The sequence below is a fragment of the Mustela putorius genome, unplaced genomic scaffold, assembly GCF_011764305.1.
Source record: "Mustela putorius furo isolate JIRA1106 unplaced genomic scaffold, ASM1176430v1.1 tig00003858_pilon_pilon_pilon, whole genome shotgun sequence".
NCBI classification, from domain to species: domain Eukaryota; kingdom Metazoa; phylum Chordata; class Mammalia; order Carnivora; family Mustelidae; genus Mustela; species Mustela putorius.
The window spans coordinates 13,051,872-13,071,268 of NW_025422010.1; the positions used below are offsets into that span (position 1 = coordinate 13,051,872).

Genomic DNA, 19,397 nt, shown 5'->3' on the forward strand with positions numbered 1-19,397 from the left:
TTCCATGTGTGTTTGAGAAGAATGTGTGTTCTGCTCCTTTTAGATCAAATGTTCTGTATGTGTCTATTAAGTCCATTTGGTCTAACATGCCATTTAAGGCTGATGTTTCCTTATTGCTTTTCTGTCTGAATGATCTATCCATTGATGTGAGTAATGATTTGGATTGTTGGCTTCTCAAAAATCCCAGCATGAAATGAAATTTCCCCTGGATTTTTCAACAAAGAAACTTTAAAGTACTGCTTTCAGAGGTTTATCCAGGATAAAGGGAGGATGAAGCCTATAGAAACTAGCCAGAACAAAGCCATTACCTTCTCCCAAAGGAACTGGAACTGGTATAGAGGCTGCCTGGTGGGAGCTGAAGGAAGGTAGCCACTAGCAAATACATAGCACCAAACAGAGTGAGAATTTGGGGGAAAATATATTATCTCTCTCTAGGATTTCTATCTTTTGCTACTGCTTCCTCTCATTGGCATATTTCAACTGAAAGCCAGCTGACAAAGAAACTCTGAAAACACAATCTACAGTTATTTATCCCCAAACACAGAGAAAAGTGTCCAAATGGAAAAGAGAATTCTCATAATTTTCTTTTTTTATACACAGGAGTAACATACCAAATTTAAGAGTATGGAATGACAGAGTTTAATGTATATTAAAGGTCACTTAGCTCCTCTCCGTCATGTTAATAGATGAGGAAAGTAAGATTCAGAAGGGTAAAGTGATTTGCTTTTACAAACATTATTATATGTTGCCTTTGCTCAGGCTTCCTATTGGTGATATACAGGAAAGATAGAAGCAGAAGTGTATGACAGTATCTCCATTAGCAGATTTACATGTATATATTATAAGTGTGTGTGTGTGTGTGTGTGTGTGTGCGCGCGCGCACATGTAAGAGTTTGTAAGGTGTCTGTTTGTCACTGAAAAACATTACAGAATTTTCTTCAAGAGCCATTTCTAGGTGATAAAAACTCAGGCACATGCAGCTCTCCATTGCCCGAAGAGAGATTTTTATTGACATTCCACAAGTTAAGGTCAGAACCCAAGATGGTTTCCACCCTGTCTCCAAGGATCAAAGAAAGGTCTTCCTTTCTCCTTTTTTATCCTTTCCTGTATATAAACAGAGGGAAGAAATTGTCCTCCATCCCTTATATACAATGAATAACTTGTCACTTGTATAGAAAATTTCTTTCGAATCTCATCATATCACCTTTGATTGAAATCGTATGTGTGTTGCCAGTAGGTTTTTTAGTTGGCTTAGGAAAACAACAAAACTCTAGTTGATAAAGTTCCTTCAATTCCTTGTTTTCACAAATAATGAATGGTGTTGAATTTCACCAGATTATTTTTCTTTAATAATAATTAATTATTATTTATTAGATGATCATGTGGTGAGGGTTTTAAAATTTTTTCATCTGTTAATTTAGAGAATTACATTGATTGGCTTTTCAAATATCAACCTAACTTTTCTTACCTGGGATACTCTATCTATTCATAATTTGTTATCCCTTACCCATGCTTGATTTATCTACTAATATCTCATTAAGGATTTTTGTGTCTATATTCGTGAGACATGTTCACTTTTATTTTATTGTCACATATTCTTTTAGTGCTAATATCTAGATAGATAATATGGACCTTGTACAGTGTTCTGGGAACTATTTTTTCATTTTATATTTTCTTTTTAAAAATATTTATTTACTTATTTATTTGACAGAGAGAGACACACACACACAAACTGTTAAAGCAGCAGGCAGAGGGAGAGAAAGAAGCAGGCTCCTCACTGAACAGAGAGCCCAATGATGATGATGATGCAGGGCTTGCTCCCAGGACTAGGGAGTCATGACCTGAGCCAAGGGCAACTGCTTAACCAAATGAGCCACCTGGGTGCCCTTCGTTTTATATTTTCTAAATGATTTTATGTGACATTGGTTTTATATATTTCTTTAATAATCAGTGGAATTCATAAGTGAAGACATTTAAGTCTGCAGTTTTGTTTTGTATTGTATTCATTGGTTGTTTTTTGCTAGGAGGCTATAAAGCATGATTTTGTTTTTCAAAATATTCAGTCATTTCAGTCTTCCTATATTCATCCAGACTTGATTAACAGCCCACTGTATAGTCCATTTCTGTACATGTTCCAAAGGCATTTTAAAGGAATGTACATCCTGTCATTCTTGGGCATTTTGTTATATAAATTTCAATTAAATGACATCACTTGATTGTGCTATTCAAGTTTTGTATAGCCTTACTGATTTTTCAACTACTTGTTCCATCAATTACCAAGAGAAGACTGTTGAAATTTCCTACTGTAATTGTGGTAAACTCCTTGAGTGCCTTTGAGTGTTTCTGTACTTAAATACTTCCATCCAGCCTTTTATATATATTATAAATGTGTATAGGTGAATAAGACATAAGTTACTTCGTTATTATTAGAATCAGAACTCCTATATAGATCACTTTTAGTATTTTGTAAGGAAGATAGTCCCTATTACTTGTGTTTAGCCTAGGTTAGCAAAAGGTATTGACTCCCTTGGTATAGAGGCATACAAAAAGGCAAAGCAAAAATCCATTACAGTGAAGTAAGTGGCCTGAAGCAGAATCAATAACAAGATGGTGTTTGGGTTAGGTACTGCTGGGAAGTAAGTGATAACAATTTTGCTGATGGCCTTGAGATCTAAGAAAAACCTGAGATCTTTATCTATTTGGCTTATTTAATGGTGGGATAGAAGTGTTGCAGAGCTACTACAGGGTCTGAGAAGACATTTGCATAGAAGTCTCTCAAATATAGGCTTGAGCCCTTCCTTTGTTTTTGGCTTCAAAGGATATTGGGCAAGTTGAGGTAACAGTAGGGTCTGTGTGAACTTCACTAGGCTCTGATCAAATTATTTTTCCTATGCCATTGGAATTTAGCCCACTGAGTGTCAAGTCTGGTACCAAGATCTGAATCTGCATCAAATACAGCAAAAAAGGAAAAATGTATATCCGGGGCAGATACAATTTGATTTTGACTGTAGGAGTACTTTGGAACCACAAGAAACAGTTTCTGTGCTGTGCATTTGTACAATCCCATTTGCAAAGTAAGTCCTTATTTGATTTGCAAAAGTGGTATCCTGGAGCGGGAAGAAATATTTTTAGTTAAGTGTCCAAGGGTTACAGTTAAGGATTAGGAGATTGGGAAAATATGTGGGTTATTTGAAATACTTATCATTGTTGTTGTATGTTTTCTCTGAGAAGAATTCAGAGATTGAGCAGTTAGCGGTGTTTACTGTAGAATGGATATTGCTTGTATCTATCAGAAATCGATGAGGGTAACTTTCTATATTTATAATTAACTGGCCTTAAGTGTTCAAGCATAAGGCTGAATATTGGGTTTGTTTTCCTCCCTAAGAACATCATCATTGATCGGAATTGTGGGTTATTTCTGTATCTTGGTTTCTCTTTTGTTAAAAAAAATGCAATATTAATCCAGTGTTCCTTCTGTTTATAATATTTACACATGTTCTTTTCAAAAGATGGTAAATTGGGAAATGGGTCACATAATTGTTTGATCTGTAAGGTCATAAGTCTATTTGGGGTCCTGTCTAACTTCATGAGAAAACTCTTTTAAGATGCCATATGGGTGTTAAAATTCAGGCGAAGGCTGATTTCTGTTTTTGAATTAGGTCTTTAATTTCAGGTTTAACTCCATGGGTAAAATGAGATGAAAGAACTGCTATTATAATGGCACTTTCTTTAACTTTCAAATGTTAGAAAATATTGCCTAAGGGGCATCTGGGTCACTCATTGGTTGAACATCCAACTCTTGATTTTGGCTCAGATCATGATCTCAGGATCCTGGGATTCAGTCCCTTGTAGGACTCTGCACTCAGCAGAGTATCTGCTTGAATATTTCTCTCCCTCTCCCTCTGCCACACCCCTAGCTCCTACATGTGTTCTTGCTTTCAATTAATTAATTAAAGAGAAAGTATTTCCTGGTCTGTTATAAAAATATCTTATTGTTTTATCATTTCTCCATTTGCAGAGAAAATTATAATACAACTGATTTGTATTCAGAACCTTCTGGATGTAGTTTAGGAGATTTTGTCCTACTTTTCAGGCCCCCTTTTGACTCTTGGATATATTCTGGAAAGAAATATCACCTCACACCTGTCAGAATGGCTAAAATCAAAACACAAGAAACAACTGGTGTTAGCAAGGATGTGGAGTTGACAGGAATGCAAACTGGTGCAGCCACTGTGGAAAACCGTGTGGAGGTTCCTCAACAAATTCAAAATAAAATGGTCCTATGATCCAGTAATCACACTACTGGCCATTTACACAAAGAATCTGAAAATAATAATTCAAAGGAATATATGCACTCACATTTTTATAGCAGCATTATTAATAATAGCCAAATTTTGGAAATAGCTCAAATGCCCATCAGTTGATGAATGGATAAAGAAGATGGGGTGCAAAGATACAGATGTAGTGAAAAGAAAAACATTGTACCCCAATGTTTACAGCAGCAATGGCCACAGTCGCCAAACTGTGGAAAGAACCAAGATGCCCTTCAATGGACAAATGGATAAGGAAGATGTGGTCCATATACGCTATGGAGTATTATGCCTCCATCAGAAAGGATGAATACCCAACTTTTGTAGCAACATGGACAGGCCTGGAAGAGATTATGCTGAGTGAAATAAGTCAAGCAGAGAGAGTCAATTATCACATGGTTTCACTTATTTGTGGAGCATAACAAATGGCATGGAGGACAAGGGGAGATGGAGAGGAGAAGGGAGTTGAGGGAAATTGGTTGGGGTTCATATATATAATGGAATATTACTCAACCACAATAAAGAATAAACTCTTGCCATTTCCAACAACATGGATGAAGCTAGAGTGTATAATGTTAAGAAAAATTAGCCAGTCAGAGGAAGAGAACTACCATATGATTTTACTCATCCTGGAATTTAAGAAAGAAAGCAAAGCAACAAAGGAAAAAAAAAAAGAAAGAAAGAAATAAAAGAGAGAGAGAGACAAACCAAAAAACAGACTCATATATATAGAGAACAAACAGATGGTTACAAGAAGGGAGGTGGGTGGTGGGGAATGGGTGAAATAGGTGAAGGGGATTAACAATACGCTTATCTTGATGAGCACTGAATAATATATGGAATTTTTGAATTACTTTATTACATCCCTGAAACTAATATAACACTGGAACTAAAAGAAAATCAAGAAGGATCCTTTAGGTCCTTTTCCAGGTGACTCTAATCAGCTTTTGTCATCTAGCATTTGATAGGAGGTTCCAACCAATATGTGTACAAGTTAATATAGGCCAGATAACCCAAGGCTATGCAGAAGGATTCTGAATTCCATGAACACAGGCACATGGTGTTTTTTGTGCTTCATTGTGCTTTGCAGATACCATTTTTTTTGTTTTGTTTTATTTTTTGTTTTTTATAAATTTTGTAAAAATTTGTGGTTTGTGACCAAAATATAGGTTTGTGACAACCCTATATTGAGCAGAACTTTTTTGGTGCCATTTTTCTAAGAGCATTTGATCACTTGGTATCTCTGTGTAACATTTTGGTAATTCTCACAACATTTTAAACTCTTCATTATTATTATGTCCATTGTGGTGATCTATGATCAGTTCTTATGATTCACTGAAAGTTTCTTTGGTAGTGGCTTTTTTTAGCAATTAAGTATTTTTAAATTAAGGTATGTACCTTGTTTCTCAGATATAATGCTATTGCACAATTAATAGGCTACAGTACAGAGTAAACATAACTTTTATGTATACTGGGAAACCAAAAAATTGATTTGACTCACTGTCAATGCCATGGGTGTTATTATTGCAATGGTCTGGAACTGAACCCACAGTGGCTCTGAAGTTTACTTGTAGCTGCTGTTGGTCTTGTCTTGGTGTATGGAAATCCTTATTAATAGCTCTTGTTTCAGCTGGAGTCCAAGGTTTCAATTACAGGTGCCTGAATACTTGCCTCATGGATGGAATCCATCTTTGGAGGCAACCAGTATTTGCGGGTATTAGTGTTTTAGGGAAAAGAGAACAGCTCTGGACAAGGGAAGAACAGCAAGATCAGACAGATAAGGATTAGAATGACAACTGGATGTAGGGAGCCAACAGGATGACAGAAAGGAGAATATCCACTAAGAAAAGAAGTCTAGTTTGCTCTTGCTTCAGTCTATCAGTTGGCTCTTTTTCTTTGGCCAAAAAATCTTTAGTTGAGACAAGGTTTGCATCAGAATTTCCTTTGGAGTCTACGTATCAGTCATAAGATGCCACCCATTGAACTTGTACAATCTTACTCCTGTTCTTTCCTAAGACACTTCTCAAAAGACCAATTTCGTTGAAAGCAAACATTTCTCAGAGTGACCGTGGAAGACCCAAGTCATCCCTGATGAAGCTATGCCATTTAGAAAGATATGTGCAGGAATTTATATTTTAAGAATTTATACTATAAAATTATATTGTAAGGAGGGTACACAGAAGCAGCAGGGGTTTTTACATGTAGGGGAGAGGTTTTAGGCTGAGACACCCATGAGAGTCAGCCATCGAAGTAGAAATGTAATGTTTGTAATTCTTGCTCACTTCCAGTTTCAGGGACCCAACCTCATGGTTGGCTGCTGTGAGCACAGACCTGACAACGGGTACATGCCCTACCCTGCCATCCTGCCCCACTCCACCTGGCAGAAGGAAAACCAGAGAGAATGTTCTCTTTGGATCCAAGCCAAGCTCAAAAAAAAAAAAAAAAAGAGAGAGGTGGGGAAAGAGCCTCATCTGGCTTTACTGATGACCCATAGCAAAGTCTGTCCCAGTGAACATGGATTCTGTGAGAACTACAAACTCACCAGTCTGTGGGGCTGGCTGGAGCAATAGGTTTATAAGGTCTCTGCCTATGTGTTGCTGATGGGATTCTCCTTCTCATAGTGAACAATACTTTTAAACGGCCCAACACAAAACAGTAGCACAAAAGAGCAAAACCAGAATGAAAAGGAGCAACCTTGTTATACCTAGGATCCAAACAAATGATAATCAATAATAGAGCCTCATTACCAAACTGAGGGTAAAGAGCCAAGGATCTCAAGGCAAAAGGAGTGGGGATGAGACCCGGTACTGACTTACTAATTTGGCAAGACCTCCGCAAGCTGCTAGCAGCAAATGTCAAGGAGATTCTGCAGGCAGCACATCTGGTCAGAAACTGGAGTTCGCAGCAGAGGACGGAGCATACGGTTTTAGTGACACCTTCAGGAAACTATGGGAATAAGCAAAGACCATCCCTATAGGAACAAATGCAGACTATTTATCTAGGGTTTGCTATAGAAAGAAAGTTGGCCACTATCACTTGTGTTTGGCAGAGACTCAAAGGCAGGCAGAGCTTTATAGTGAGAAAGAGCTTTATATATTTATATAAATTTTATATATTATATGTATATATTTATATATAAATTATATATTTGTATATATTTTACATAAAGCAAAGAGCTTCATAGTGGGGGAAAAAAAAGGAAGGCTCAGGTATGCCGTGGGTGGAGGGAATTGGCTGGGGAAGCTGGAGGTGGGCATACTAGGACCTCTTCTGAGATTGGTTTGCGGCTGTATATTTGCCTTTCTCTGGTTGCCTCTGAGTGGAAGCAAGGGCACGCACTAGAGAAGCCAGCTGTCTGATCAATTCTGATGGTCTGGGCCTATTACTGCAGAAGTTGTGGGTCAAAGTTCTGTTGTTCTATGTGCAAATAGCCATGGTCTATTTGCACAATTAGTCCTTTTATTTTTCTTATGCTACTGAGGTACACTTTCAGTGTCATGATTTAATAGAGGGCCACAATGACAAACTAACTTGTTTCACAAAGATAACAAATTAGGTAACCTTATTTTAACTAAAAGTTTTTAAAAATGTAATATAAAAAATTGATATAGTAAAAGAAACCCAAAAAAATATTCAGCCAAAAAATAATGATCTCAAAGAAGTTCTTAAAGGAAAATCCACTTTTATCTCCTTAAAGTATCCTAGGACATCTTCTCAATGTCACTGCCATTTCTCCTGGAGGCTGTTTTAGAATGAATAAGCATTACTTTTTAACCTGATATGAGCTAAACTAAATAGGAGGGTGACCTATTTTAGACTTTTGCACCCCTCACAAGTGTTGTGCTGTGTCACTAAGAAGCCAGGAAACCTAGAACCTAGAAGACTCAACCCAGAAGAAACCTTTGGAATATTCACTGCTTCCCAGCAGCCAGTAAAGGGAATTTTTACATTGTATGAGATCTTAGCACCCTCAGTATTCTGGCTGACAATGTGTAGCCTCTGAAGCCCGCTGCCAAAAGAAGCTTGCCTACCAGAGTGGCAATGCACTGAGGAACACGCTGTACGACTTTGGCTGTTACTTCCAGCAACGTCAGCCCTCCTTCCTCCACCTCTTACAGGAGTCTTTCACACACACCTCCTCCAACACCTCCATTTTCATGTAAATTTTTTGAGGGTAATGCAAATCAAGATTTTTTTTTTCTCGCCAGTTTGACAAAGAGAAAGTTCACCTTATTTGGCTCAGATCCTACAATGAGTGACTCGTTTTTAGATTTAGATTTTTGTGCCTTTGATTTATTCAGAATCTATTTCATCCTAAAGGAAAAAAGTTTTCTCATGGGAAAGTACATCTTAAAGCATGAAACAAGCACAAGGCATTATTAGTTTTTGAATCAGCTGAGTTTTATATTTGACTTGGAAAGATGTTTCTTACCAAAGAAATATGGGAGATTGAAACCCAAAGAGAGCACTTTGGTGTTCATATCGTTTTCACGTGTGAATATACACCATCAAAGGTCCCTCACTCCATACGATTAGAAATGCAATCAGTTCTTTACCAGTGGGAGACAACCAAAGGTGCATAATAAGGTGATTATTGTGGTCACATACACTGCCCAGGACCTCTATGTCTTATGCATATGTCATGTAGCTTCTAATGGTCTGGTTGCATGTGTTAAATGAAAAGTTTCATCATTGCAAATTATTCTTTATATGATGGTTATAGAAAAAATAGATCAGTATAATAAAAAAGTTTAAAACTCCCACTTAATTTATTCATGACATAACATGATCTTTGGTATTGGCTTTAAAATACTGCTGTGGAACATTTTTCCATTTCTTTGTGTCTTCCTCAATTTCTTTCATGAGTACTTTATAGTTTTCTGAGTATAGATTCTGTGTCTCTTTGGTTAGGTTTATTCCTAGGTATCTTATGGTTTTGGATGCAATTGTAAATGGGATTGACTCCTTAATATCTCTTTCTTCTGTCTTGCTGTTGGTGTAGAGAAATGCAACTGATTTCTGTGCATTGATTTTATATCCTGACACTTTACTGAATTCCTGTATAAGTTCTAGCATGCTCCTGGATTGGAAGAATAAATATTGTGAAAATGTCTATGCTACCTAAAGCAATCTACACATTTAATGCAATTCCTATCAAAGTACCATCCATCTTTTTCAAAGAAATGGAACAAATAATTCTAAAATTTATATGGAACCAGAAAAGACCTCGAATAGCCAAAGGGATATTGAAAAAGAAAGCCAACGTTGGTGGCATCACAATTCCGGACTTCAAGCTCTATTACAAAGCTGTCATCATCAAGACAGCATGGTACTGGCACAAAAACAGACACATAGATCAATGGAACAGAATAGAGAGCCCAGAAATAGACCCTCAAATCTATGGTCAACTAATCTTTGACAAAGCAGGAAAGAATGTCCAATGGAAAAAAGACAGCCTTTTCAATAAATGGTGCTGGGAAAATTGGACAGCCACATGCAGAAAAATGAAATTGGACCATTTCCTTACACCACACACAAAAATAGACTCAAAATGGATGAAGGACCTCAATGTACGAAAGGAATCCATCAAAATCCTTGAGGAGAACACGGGCAGCAACCTCTTCGACCTCTGCCGCAGCAACATCTTCCTAGGAACAACGCAAAAGGCAAGGGAAGCAAGGGAAAAAATGAACTACTGGGATTTCATCAAGATCAAAAGCTTTTGCACAGCAAAGGAAACAGTTAACAAAATCAAAAGACAACTGACAGAATGGGAGAAGATATTTGCAAACGACATATCAGATAAAGGACTAGTGTCCAGAATCTATAAAGAACTTAGCAAACTCGACACCCAAAGAACAAATAATCCAATCAACAAATGGGCAGAAGACATGAACAGACATTTCTGCAAAGAAGACATCCAGATGGCGAACAGACACATGAAAAAGTGCTCCATATCACTCGGCATCAGGGAAATACAAATCAAAACCACAATGAGATATCACCTCACACCAGTCAGAATGGCTAAAATCAACAAGTCAGGAAATGACAGATGCTGGCGAGGATGCGGAGAAAGGGGAACCCTCCTACACTGTTGGTGGGAATGCAAGCTGGTGCAGCCACTCTGGAAAACAGCATGGAGGTTCCTCAAAATGTTGAAAATAGAACTGCCCTATGACCCAGCAATTGCACTATTGGGTATTTACCCTAAGGATACAAATGTAGTGATCCAAAGGGACACATGCACCCGAATGTTTATAGCAGCAATGTCCACAATAGCCAAACTATGGAAAGAACCTAGATGTCCATCAACAGATGAATGGATCAAGAAGATGTGGTATATATACACAATGGAATACTATGCAGCCATCAAAAGAAATGAAACCTTGCCATTTGCAACAACATGGATGGAACTAGAACGTATCATGCTTAGCGAAATAAGTCAAGCAGAGAAAGACAACTATCATATGATCTCCCTGATATGAGGAAGTGGTGATGCAACATGGAGGCTTAAGTGGGTAGAAGAAGAATAAATGAAACAAGATGGGATTGGGAGGGAGACAAACCATAAGTGACTCTTAATCTCACAAAACAAACTGAGGGTTGCCGGGGGGAGGGGGTTTGGGAGAAGGGGGTGGGATTATGGACATTGGGGAGGGTATGTGATTTGGTGAGTGCTGTGAAGTGTGTAAACCTGGTGATTCACAGACCTGTACCCCTGGGGATAAAAATATATGTTTATAAAAAATAAAAAATTTAAAAAAAAAATAAAATAAAATACTGCTGTGATGAAAAGGAGGAAAGTGATGAAGGGAGATTAGTAAAATGTTGATGATTGTTGAATTGAGTAATAAAGTGTTCATTATATGATTTTCTTTAAACTTTCGGGTATGTTTAAAGTTTTTCACAGTAAAGGTTAAAAAAACACCTTCCGTATTGGAAAGAGGGAGTATGGAAAACAACAAACAGGGTCACGGCTCCATCTGATATCTCATGATACAAAGTTAGCAAGGACATCTGACCTGCAAAGGATGGAAACTCCATCTTTTGACTATCTTACTCTTTTTGGTTCTGAACTCAGGCAGGATCTCTCTTGCTCATTACCTTGTTTGGTCATCTGAGATGAATAATACAGAAGATGTTCCCCTTCGTGTTTGTATTTTCAGTGACCCATTTTCTGTTGACATAAGTTCAGAGTCTAGGCATTGCTTTAGGGTCTTAGAAGAAGCATAGCATTGCTGGCCAACTTGGTGTCTCTTGGGCAATGTGATTCCACTATAAATTAAGTAGACTTTGATCTGCTTCTACTTTTGGACTGCATGGGCCCATAACAAGGTAAGATCTTGTCAAATGGTTCATCGTCTTTGGGTCTAGAACCCAACTCAGGAAAAGTTCACTGACTTTTCTCTCAAACCCTGCCTCAGAGAGTTCAAAAGAATGGCCTGAAGTGAGAAGGCACAATTAATCTGCTTTTTGCCCCAGCACATACTAATATTTCCCCAGTTGTCCCAAAATGTCTTTCATAGTTGCCCTCTCCTCCTCCCAATATGAAGGGACAAGTTTTCTTTGTTGGCCAAGTTTCGCTATGAAAGTGATGTCATCTGAACCATGCACAGCCTGTGTAGGATGTGACGTAGTTCATGTAGATTCTTGTGCAAGCTCCTGGTCTTTTTGTAGCCTGTTAACAAATGGTTATGCAGACCAGCAGTAGTCTACGACCCATGCTCTCTGGAGGTCTGCTATAGTATCTCTCCCAGCTCAGATATGGCTAATCGTTTTCCACTTGGTGCCCTTTAACTTCTTTCTCCTGTATTTTCTGTAAACTACAGGTTGAATATAAGGCAGTCCTCTTGTGTACAAGTGTAATGCAAGCCCACAATGAAAGCCACATTTGTGATCTTAAATATTCTAGTGGCCATATGAAATATGTAAAAAGGAAGAGGCGGAATTAATAATATGTCTTATATTTAACTTAATAGAGTCAAAATCTAATAATTTTAACATGAAATTGACATAATAATTATTATTGAGCAATTTTACCTTTTATTTTTATTCTAAGTCTTTGAAATCTGGTGTGTATTTTATACTTGTAACCACATCTCAGTTTGAACTAGTCACATTTGAAGTGCACAAGTATCAGGTCTCGACTGCATTCAGAATGAAGATTTTCAGGAACAGTTGTTCATAGCTGGTGCTGGGTATCTCATCTCATATCACATCATATTAAATTGCACATAATGTCAGCTTACCCTGCCATGTAAGTTAATAGGAGATACTGTTTTCTTATCAAAGAACTTCTTGTTGTCTAACAAACATTTTAAGATGGAATCCCATGTGCCAACTAGAAATACAACAATGAAAAACATTTTAATTAGTTATAACAGACCAGTGGAAAAAGAACAAAAATTAAAGAGGAATCTTTTTTTTTTAAGATTTTATTTATTTATTTGTCAAAAAGAGAGAGAGCACAAGTAGGCAGAGTAGCAGGCAGAGGCAGAGAGAGAAGCAGGCTCCCTGCCAAGCAAGGAGCCTGATGCAGGACTAGATCCCAGGACCCTGGGATCATGACCTGAGCCGAAGGCCGTGGCTTAACTGACTGAGGCACCCAGGCATCCCTTAAAGACAACACTTAGATGACACAGATTCCTCTACAGACATTAGTAAGTTTGAGAAATTTTTTTTTTAAGATTTTTATTTATTTATTTGACAGACAGAGATCACAAGTAGGCAGAGAGGCAGGCAGAGAGAGAGAGAGCGGAGGAAGCAGGCTCCCTGCTGAGCAGAGAGTCTGATGTGGGACTCCATCCCAGGACCCTGAGACCATGCCCTGAGCTGAAAGCAGAGGCTTTAACCCTCTGAGCCACCCAGGTGCCCCCGAGAAAAAAATTTTTTTTAAAGGATTTATTTATTTGAGGGAGAGAGCAAGTAGGGAGAAGGTCAGAGAGAGAGGGAGAGAAGGAGACTCTCCGCTGAGAGGGAAGACTGATGTGGGGTTCAATCCCATGACCCTGAGATCGTGACCTGAGCCAAAATCAAGAGTCAGATGCTTAATCAGCTGAACCACCAAGCACCCCGAGTCTGAGCCTTTTTAAAAATCTGATGATATGGGATGGAGTTGTTCATACATTCATGTTCCATAATGGTCTCATTAATGGTGCCTGTTGTACGAACTTAATGTAAAATATTCAGATGCTATACAGGAACAATAGTGCCCACCCTAACAATGTTATCAGGGTCCAAAGTTCCAACAAGAACTGAGGCTAATTCTTTTAGTCTTACATTGTAAAGACTGTAGCAGTTTCCTAAGTTTCTATACAAGGAAAAAACAAAACAAAACAAGCCCAAAACTTTTAACGTAAGAACTTTAAAGATTATTCCAATAAAATTGATGGATGAGTTACCCATAGCCTTTAAAACTATATATATTAAATATATATATTTAAATAATGTGTGTATAAGATATATATTTTTTATATTTATATTTATATTCATATTTTATATATAATATATATTTAAAATATATTAAATGTATATAAACATATATATTTAAATAATGTGTGTGTGTATAAGATATATATTTGACTACACTTTCAATGAATGCTTTTATTGTTTAATGATATAAAAAGCATTTAGGAGCAATTTGGCTGATAAATTCTGTATCCAACATTTATTACAGGGACAAGCTAGAGGTAACTTAGTTCCTACAAAATGAGGCTTCCCTGTGGATTTGGCAAGAGACCAAGTGGAATCGAGTACTTCCCATTTCTTGAGCCTGCTCTGACCACGATTGCCTCATTGGCCTCTGTCTGGGGCTGCCTTTCTTCTGGGTCTTCATGCCCTTGGGACGGTTGTGCCAGGTTCATCATCAGGGCCTCTGACCAGCTGTCTTTCCTCAGCAGAGAGGAAGGGAGACCAAGAGATGGAAACTCCAAGAGGAGCACTCGGGACAAAGCTAGGGCACCAGCTTCTGGTCTCATTTCTCCTGGTGCTTCAAAGATCACTCCAAATTTGGGGCCCCTGAAAATTTCCCTTTAAAAAAATTAATGTGTTTATTGGATTTATATGGGCCCACTCCTCCAAATTGTTCAGTATTCAAAAGTGATTAGGCTTTGGAGCTGGGCAAGCTCTCCAAGCTCTAAGGGCTGCTGAGGATTTTTAGCAAGAGCTCAAAAGTAAAAAAGCAAGGAGCTATCTGCCACCGTTCATGTTGAGGGCCCTATGCATCAAATGAGGACTGAAACAATCTTGTTAAAACATTTTAAATTCTTAGGCTACAATTGCATACCTCATCATAAAACACCGTTTTGCCTACTTCCCAGTGTTTTGAGGATAGCTTCATTGCAATGACATAAACCACCACCAAAGGGCCGAGGGAACGAAATCTGTGTTTGGAAGAGTGTGTAATTCTGGTTTACATCTTCTGCTGGAAGGCCTGACAGCGCCCCACTGTCCCCACTGAAGATCGTTTCTCATTTTTCCCGGCATAGAGCATCTGCTGCTAAGGCAAATGAAAACCAGTTGGAACCAAAAAACCGAGATTGGGTTTTAATAATCCTGTTTCGTAAATGAGCTTATCACTGTGTGAACACTGCTCTGAGCAATTTGGTAGACCATTTTTATGTCCTCTAAATTAGCACAGTGCTTTCCTTCTGGGGGCTAAAATGCCTTGTGTGTATAACCTGGATTTATGTTACAAAATGGAGGGAACAGAGTTGTCCCAGAATGGGAGTGAGACAAAGTTCTTAACCCCTTCCTTCTGCTGGGGTCAGGAGTGTGTAGCTCCCAGAGAGGCAGTACGGTGTAGGGAGTGAGCAGTGGCCTTGATTGTGTAGGTCTAGCTGACTGTTAACTCAGCCCGTGCAGATGTGCAGATGGGCTAAGATGGAACAAAGATAAGCCTCTATGAGTGATGGTTTCACCTTCTGTAAAACAAGGGCAAGAATAGCTTTTCTGTAGAGATGTGAGAGGGAACAAATGAAATAGTTGCAATTTTTTCCCTGGACTCCGTCCCTTTCCATGGCACTGGCTCTACAATGCCTGGTTTGAAGTTGGTCCTGATTTCTCAGTCTCCCCCAAGGAGACCCTCTGGAGGGGACTTGAGAACCCACATTTTGGTGCCGCTGTTAATTAATACATTCACTCTTTCGAACCAAGGCTAGGTTCCCTGGACTACCTGGTGATCCTCCTGTTTCCTAATTGGTTCTTTTCTTTCTCTGCTCAAGCTATTTTTTTAATCTAATTTTTCTTCAAACCAACCAAGCTATGACCTAATCTCTATTCTCAGCAAACAACTTTGACTCTTACTGTACTAAGAAAAAAACAGGTAGAGAACAATATAATGGGAATTCTCACAACTTCCTATAGCTCTGTGCTTAACTTCATTGGCATTCTTGATTCGCCCTTCTTTGTTCTCACTGTGAGCCACTCCCTTTGGCAGCACATACACAGAAACTAGAATGTTACAGAGAAGATTAGCATGGCCTCTGCGCAAGGATGACATGCAAATTGGTTCTCACTGTGACACAATGAGCCCCGGGCCCCCTTCAAGGTTTATCTTCCCTGTTTTCCGCTGGATCTCATCCAGTTTCACCTTCTTAGGATCTAGTCTATTAATCATCCACTTTCTTCATTCTGTTATTATTTCCCTCTTTAAAGGAATCTTAGCCATGACACCTAATTACATTCAATATTTTTATCTTAACAAAAGAAACCCTTCGTGGATCTGGCTTCTAGGTTGAAACGGCTGGCAGCCTAGGCAATTCCTTTCCCTTTACTGTCCAGCTTTGCTGAAGCTTCACTGTTTCCTGCTTCACTTTTACTCATTCTTCAAGCCACTGTAATTGGACGACCATTCTCCATCTTCATGGAATCTAGTTTTGGCAACGTCATCTATGACTATTTTGTTTCAGTACCTAATGGTCACTTCCAGGTCTTTATCATATTCGACTTCTCTGAAATATTTGTATTCATAAGTATATCTGCTATTTTAAAATTCTTTTTGTTATCTTTTGAGATTTCACACTCTCTTTGATTTTCCTTCCACCTCTTTGCCAACCCAGTCTCAGTATCCTTTGCCAGTTCTTCTTCCTATAATGTGGCATTCCCCAGGTTTCTATTCTGGGATTTTGTTCCTTCTCAATTCGTCCTCTTGGGGGATTGTAACAACTTCCATGGTTTCAGTTAAGAATAATGAAGCCCAGCTTCACTCTGATTCCTAAGCTTCCACAGACCACTGCCCAGTAGATAACTTCCCTTAAATGTCTCCTTAGCCTTAAGAGCTCCGTGTGTTTCCATACAAAGCTCTCAGCTTCTCCCAAATAGTCCCCCCCCATTTATCCTATCCAGTGAGGGGGCCCATGTCTTAGTTTCTAAATCCCAAAAAACTGGCTGTTGTCTTAGGATCTTACCTTCCCTCCAGATATGTGCTATCAACATATCTAATCACCTCTTTGGTGGTTGCAAGGGATGCTAATGAAAGGGAAGGGGAAAGCAAAGGCTAAGTTAGGGACGACCTAACCTCAAATCCTACAAACTAGTGTAATTACTCTGGCTCCTTCTAAAACTTAATATTCACAAAAATTAAGATTTTAACAAAATAGGTGCTGTGAGTTGGCTCACATATTCAGGTGACCTTGATTTATATGGAATTTTTTCCCTCTCCTTTCAAGGTCAAATGCTTAAGGGTTCTAATTTGTACCTAAAATTTGTATCCTTTGCTTGTGAGAAGACTGTGAAACTCTTCATTCGATTAACACTACATAATATGCTTTTCAAGTTGTCAGGACTGTAAATATTCAAATGAAAAAGTCATTGTGCTTTAGTAGCATGTGCACCCTTTGTTCTGGATAATGAGCACAAATATAAAAGCCTAATTATCACTGCTGTTTTACACTCCATGGGGTGTTGACAACGTGTGAGACACCTTATAGGATACAGGAAAAATACAGTGTCTGACCTGTATGAAGATTGATCATCTCTCAAGAGAATCGATTTTTAATTGAACATCAAAAATGCCATATATTTCCTAAAAATTGTTTTAAAGAATAATTCTTGTCATTATTTTTACTATTATTGGTAGCTATTAATAGGTATGATAGATTGCATGATGTCAGGTTAGTCTTAAGTGTTAAACATATAAAAATAAAGGTGATATTTATAAAATATATTTTCATCATTTATTTTGTAAATTGATATATGTGACCAATTTGATAGGCTAGGAAGTACAGTTTTGTGAGCTGCCAAATCAAAGTTTGATTCATCTACTGAGATACACTTGTATGTCTGATTCTCTATTAGGTTCCAATGTTGCAGAGACAACTGGGGCCTGGTCTCTGCCTCACTACTCCTATCATAAGCCATGCAAGTTATCCATTACAATAATAGAACTACAGGCCAAGGCAAAGGAAGCTCTAAGACCAGTGTGAGCAGCTGTCTGAGAACAGGTAGTCTTAGTGAAGCAGATGATTTGGGATAATAAAAAGGTGTTGCCTAGAGAGATAGCAAAATAAAAATGTGTTCCCTAGAAAAAGAAAGTTTCCATAGCAAAAGAAGTGGGAGGAAGCTAGATAATGAAGAAACATCACTAACAAAGTTACTTAGTAATTCATTGTCTAAATTGGGGCACTTTCGATAGTGAAAGGGGCTTATTTATAATTATAATAGGACAGTAGCCATATGGGTAAAGAAGAACAAATGATCACTCTACTTATATGCCATGCTCATGTGATGGAGAGTGGCTAAATGGTTTTAAGAGTGAAAAGTGATATGAATAAATTTTCATTCTTAAAGGTCATTTTTGGTGGCAGTGAGGTAGATAACTAGGGAGAGAGAGTGTGGACAGAGTGATCACTTAGTTGACTACAGAACATTCAGTTCTGTAGGTGACAGGGTTAAGAACCTCATCTGAGACAGGGACCCCAAGAAAGGAAGAGGTAATTAATAGATTTGAAATATTGTTAGAATTTAGAATCAATAGGACTGGTGACCAGATTTGGAATATTAAAAGGAAGAAATATTTTAGAATAACTGCAGAGTTTCTGGGTTGGGTTACTGTCTTGATGATGGTAAAACCAATTAATACAAAGGAATTGATGCAGGGAGACCATATAATCAATGTTGGAGTCTAAGCTTGATGTGTTTATGGGGCACAGTGTGATGGAAATGTCTAGGGTAGATGCTCAGAAGAAAAGTTAAGGCTGTGGATGAAAACATGAGATTATCATAATTCTAAAACTACTTGGCTTCAGTTGAATTTTTCTCACTGTGAGTACTTGGTCAAATTCCTAGAAGGGCCTCCTTGGCTTTTCAATATTAATTCTTTTAATGTTAAGGTGTCTACTAGAAATATAACTCTAAAATCCTTTCTATTGTATCCCTGTTTTATAGCAAATGTATTCTCCAGCTATCTCTTGGAGAAAATTTATTTGCTTGTTTTCATAGCTCTCATTCAAAATATTTTGCACAGTTGTTTTCAAAGCAATCGCAGATGAAATTTACAGGACACTGGTAGCCCACTGACAGATACTGCATAATGCCACTTAGCACCATTATGCTTGAGGGTATGACCCATTCCCCAGATTCCATTCTATGGTACCATCTGTCATTGTCACTGAGGTACATTTAGGTGTATTACAATGAAACCATCCACCTAGAAACACTACTGTAAGCTCAAACATACAAATTTTTATTCCCTTACTATTGAAACAGTAAGGCCTTTAGTGCTTTTAAAGGTGGGAGGGTTCAGACAGCAGCAGATGCTCTTCCAATGGGTAACTTTAATTAGAATTATGATGCTCATCATGGTTGAGCTGTACAAATCTTTGAACTTCTGCCTCTGAGCTTGCTATGAACGCATTTTTCCACATTTTTGTGGGTTACAGACTACCCAAGTTTGTGTAATATAAACCTTTATTAGTGGGCAGAATCTTCAAATAATTTTTAGTTAAGTAATTTAGTTAAGCAATTAACCCTGTAGCAGATTTGATGATGTCACTCTCGCACTTGGACTTTTTCAATGGCTCCCAAAGCCTCTAGGATAAAATTTCAATTCTTTGGCATGTTGTATAAGGTCATTTACAATAAGATTTG

At 38.1% G+C, this 19,397-nt stretch overlaps 1 pseudogene; it reads left to right on the forward strand.

The window, feature by feature from the left end:
- The first annotated feature begins 15,728 nt into the window (after positions 1-15,728).
- Positions 15,729-15,817, forward strand: LOC123387686 (annotated as a pseudogene).
- The last annotated feature ends 3,580 nt before the right edge of the window (positions 15,818-19,397 follow it).